The sequence below is a fragment of the Arachis hypogaea genome, chromosome 17 (genome assembly GCF_003086295.3).
Source record: "Arachis hypogaea cultivar Tifrunner chromosome 17, arahy.Tifrunner.gnm2.J5K5, whole genome shotgun sequence".
NCBI lineage: Eukaryota > Viridiplantae > Streptophyta > Magnoliopsida > Fabales > Fabaceae > Arachis > Arachis hypogaea.
Window position 1 is genome coordinate 87,625,022 of NC_092052.1, and position 4,910 is coordinate 87,629,931.

The 4,910-nt window shown below is 39.9% G+C and overlaps 1 non-coding gene across 1 annotated transcript; it reads left to right on the forward strand.

The window, feature by feature from the left end:
* The first annotated feature begins 3,643 nt into the window (after window positions 1-3,643).
* On the forward strand, window positions 3,644-3,751 carry LOC112767728 (small nucleolar RNA R71). Its single transcript, XR_003185170.1, has one exon. It is a non-coding gene; the product is annotated as a small nucleolar RNA R71 (small nucleolar RNA).
* Window positions 3,752-4,910: the final 1,159 nt, after the last annotated feature.

Below are 4,910 nucleotides of genomic sequence, written 5' to 3' on the forward strand. Positions count from 1 at the left end.
CCAATCTTGGTGTTAAACGCCAGGCTGCTACCCATTTCTGGTGTTTAACGCCAGCTTCTTGCCCATTCCTGGCGTTAAACGCCAGTCTGGTGCCCATTTCTGGCGTTAAACGCCCAGAATGGTACCAGACTGGGCGTTTAATGCCCATTCTGCTACCCTTACTGGCATTTAAACGCCAGTAAGTTTCTCCTCCAGGGTGTTCTATTTTTCATTTTGTTTTTCCTTCTATTTTTGCTTTTTCAATTATTTTTGTGACTTCACATGATCATCAACCTACAGAAAACATAAAATAACAAAAGAAAATAGAAATTTAACATAGATAAGTAAAAATAATTGGGTTGCCTCCCAACAAGCGCTTCTTTAATGTCAATAGCTTGACAGTGGCTCTCATGGAGCCTCACAGATGTTTAGAGCAATGTTGGAACCTCCCAACACCAAACTTAGAGTTTGAATGTGGGGGTTCAACACCAAACTTAAAGTTTGGTTGTGGCCTCCCAACACCAAACTTAGAGTTTGACTGTGGGGGCTCTGTTTGACTATGTATTGAGAGAAGCTCTTCATGCTTCCTCTCCATGGTGACAGAGGGATATCCTTGAGCTTTAAACACAAGGGAGTCTCCATTCACTTGAATGATCAATTCTCCTCTGTTAACATCAATCACAGCTTTTGCTATGGCTTGGAAGGGTCTGCCAAGGATGATGGATTCATCCATACACTTCCCAGTCTCTGGGATTATGAAGTCAGCAGGGATGTAGTGGCCTTCAACCTTTACCAAGACATCCTCTACAAGTCCATAAGCCTGTTTCTTTGAATTGTCTGCCATCTCCAGTGAGATTCTCGCAGCTTGTACCTCAATGATCCCTAGCTTCTCCATTACAGAGAGAGGTATGAGGTTTATTCTTGACCCTAGGTCACACAGAGCCTTCTCAAAGTTCATGGTGCCTATGTGATGAGCGGATATTTTATACGCTTTTTGGGGATAATTTCATATAGTTTTGAGTATGTTTTAGTTAGTTTTTAGTCTATTTCTATTAGTTTTTAGGAAAAATTCATATTTCTGGACTTTACTATGAGTTGTGTGTTTTTCTGTAATTTCAGGTATTTTTCTGGCTGAAATTGAAGGAGTTGAGCAAAAATCTGATTCAGACTGAAAAAGGACTGCTGATGCTGTTGGATTCTGACCTCCCTGCACTCAAAGTGGATTTTCTGGAGCTACAGAACTCTAAATGGCGTGCTTCCAATTGCGTTGGAAAGTAGACTTCCAGGGCTTTCCAGAAATATATAATAGGCCATACTTTTCACAAGAATAGACGACGTAAACTGGCGTTCAACGCCAGTCCTCTGCCCAATTCTGGCGTCCAGCGCCAGAAAAGGGTCAAAAACTGGAGTTGAACGCCCAAACTGGCACAAAAACTGGCGTTCAACTCCACAAATGGCCTCTGCACGTGAATTGCTTAAGTCTCAGCCCCAGCACACACCAAGTGGGCCCCAGAAGTGAATTTCTGCATCATCCATCATAGTTTATCCAATTTTTTGTAAACCTAGGCTACTAGTTTAGTATTTAAACAACTTTTAGAGACTTATTTTGTATCTCATGACATTTTCAGATCTAAACTTTGTATTCTCTGACGGCATGAGTCTCTAAACCCCATTGTTGGGGGTGAGGAGCTCTGCTATGTCTCGATAAATTAATGCAAGTATTTCTGTTTTCCATTCAAACACGCTTGTTCCTATCTAAGATGTTCATTCGCGCTTAACTGTGATGAAGGTGATGATCCGTGAAATTCATCACCTTCCTCAAACCATGAACGTGTGCCTGACAACCACCTCCGTTCTATATCCGATTGAATGAGTATCTCTGAGATCTCTTAATCAGAATCTCCGTGGTATAAGCTAGAACTGATGGCGGCATTCATGAGAATCCGGAAAGTCTAAACCTTGTCTGCGGTATTCCGAGTAGGATTCAAGGATTGAATGACTGTGACGAGCTTCAAACTCTTGAAGGCTGGGCGTTAGTGACAGACGCAAAAGGATAGTAAATCCTATTCCAACCGGATCGAGAACCAACCGGTGATTAGCCGTGCTGTGACAGAGCGCGTGAGTGTAGTTTTCACTGGAAGGATGGAAGGTAGCCATTGACAACGGTGATCCACCAACACACAGCTTGCCATAGGAGGACGTGCGTGCGTGAACAAGAAGACAGAGGAAAGCAGAGATTCAGAAGACAAAGCATCTCCAAAACTCCAACATATTCTCCATTACTGCATAACAAGTGACCTTTAATCCATGCTCTATTGTTTATTCGCAATTCAACTGATAAACATAATTGACTTCCTGACTAAGATTTACAAGATAACCATAGATTGCTTCAAACCAACAATCTCCGTGGGATTCGACCCTTACTCACGTGAGGTATTACTTGGACGACCCAGTGCACTTGCTGGTTAGTGGTACGCGTTGTGAAAAGTGTGATTCACAATTCGTGCACCACTATGGTACAAGGGATTGAGAATTTTCCAGGGTCTTGTCTCTTCAGAGGTAATTTCTGCCTAGTCAAGTCATCCAGTTCTTTGATGAGCAATGGAGGTTCATCCTCCCAAGTCTCATTACCAAACAACTTGGCATTTAGCTTCATGATTGCTCCAAGGTACTTAGCAACTTGCTCTTCAGTAATATCTTCATCCTCTTTAGAGGAAGAATACTCATCAGAGCTCATGAATGGCAAAAGTAAATTCAATGGAATCTCTATGGTCTTAGTGCGAGCCTCAGATTCCCATGGTTACTCTTTAGGGACCTCCATGGAGGTCAGTGGACGTCCATTGAGGTCTTCCTCAGTAGAGATCACTGCCTCATCCTCCTCTCCAGGTTCAGCCATGTGAGACGTGTTTATGGCCTTGCACTCTCTCTTTGGATTCTCTTCTGTATTGCTTGGGAGAGTACTAGGAGGGAGTTCAGTAATTTTCTTACTCAGCTGACCCACTTGTGCCTCCAAATTTCTAATGGAGGACCTTATTTCAGTCATGAAACTTTAAGTGATTTTGATTAGATCAGAGACAATGGTTGCTAAGTCAGTGTGGCTTTGCTTAGAATTCCCTGTCTGTTGCTGAGAAGATGATGGAAAAGGTTTGCTATTGCTAAACCTGTTTCTTCCACCATTATTGTTGTTGAAACTTTGTTGAGGTCTCTGTTGATCCTTCCATGAGAGATTTGGATGATTTCTTCATGAAGGATTATAGGTGTTTCCATAGGGTTTTCCCATGTAATTCACCTCTTCCATTGCTGGGTTCTCAGGATCATAAGCTTCTTCTTCAGAGAAAGCTTCCTTAGTACTGCCTATTGCTGCTTGCATTCCAAACAGAGTCTGAGAAATCATATTGACTTGTTGGGTCAATACTTTATTCTGAGCCAATATGGCATTCAGAGTATCAATCTCAAGAACTCCTTTCTTCTGAGTTGTCCCATTATGCACAGGATTCCTTTCAGAAGTGTACATGAATTGGTTATTTGCAACCATTTCAATGAGTTCCTGAGCTTCTGCAGGTGTCTTCTTCAGATGAAGAGATCCTCCAGTAGAGCTATCCAATGACATCTTGGATAGTTCAGACAGACCATCATAGAAAATACCTATGATGCTCCATTCAGAAAGCATGTCAGAAGGACATCTTCTAATCAATTGCTTGTATCTTTCCCAAGCTTCATAGAGGGATTCACCTTTCTTCTGTCAGAAGGTTTGGACTTCCACTCTAAGCTTGCTCAATTTTTGAGGTGGAAAGAACTTTGCCAAGAAGGAATTAACTAGCTTTTCCCAAGTGTTCAAGCTTTCTTTAGGTTGTGAATCCAACCATGTCCTAGCTCTGTCTCTTACAGCAAAAGGAAAAAGCATAAGTCTATAGACTTCAGGGTCAACCCCATTGGTCTTGACAGTATCACAGATTTGCAAGAATTCAGCTAGGAACTGATGAGGATCTTCCAATGGAAGTCCATGAAACTTGCAATTCTGTTGCATTAGAGAAACTAATTGAGGCTTAAGCTCAAAGTTGTTTGCTCCAATGGCAGGGATTGAGATGCTTCGCCCATAGAAGTTGAGAGTAGGTGCAGTAAAGTCACCAAGCACCTTCCTTGCATTGTTGGCATTGTTGTTTTCAGCCATTGTTTCTTCTTCCTTGAAAAGCTCTGTTAAGCCCTCTAAAGAGAATTGTGCTTTAGCTTCTCTTAGCTTTCTCTTCAAAGTCCTTTCAGGTTCAGGATCAGCTTGAACAAGTATGCCTTTATCTTTGCTTCTACTCATATGAAAGAGAAGAGAACAAGAAAGTAGAAAATCCTCTATGTCACAGTATAGAGATTCCTTGAGGTGTCAGAGGAAAAGAAGAATAGAAGGAGGAGGTAGATAGAAGCAAATTCGAACATATAAAGAAGGAGGGAGTTCGAATTGTACCTTGAGGAGGAGTGTTAGTCCTTTAAATAGAAGGATGTGAGAAGAGGGGAAGAATTTTCGAAAATAAATTAAAAATATTTTGAAATAATTAAAAAGAAATTGAAAATTTTATTATGATTTTTGAAAATTAAGATTGGGAAAGAAATAAAGTGATTTTTGAAAAAAATTTTGAAATTAGAAATCAAAAAGATATGATTGAGAGTTAATTTTGAAAAAGATATGATTGAAAAGATATGATTGAGAAAATATGATTGAAAATCAAACTAAAAAGAGAAAGTTTTAAAATTAAAGTTGATTTACTTGACTAACAAGGAATTAGAAGATATGATTCTTAAAATTTAAAATTTGATCCTTTCTTAATAGGCAAGTAACAACTTGAAAATTTTGAAGTAAATCATTAATTTTAGCAAGGATTTTCGAAAATAAAAATGGAAAGAAATTGATTTTGAAGAGATATGATTGAAAAGATATGACT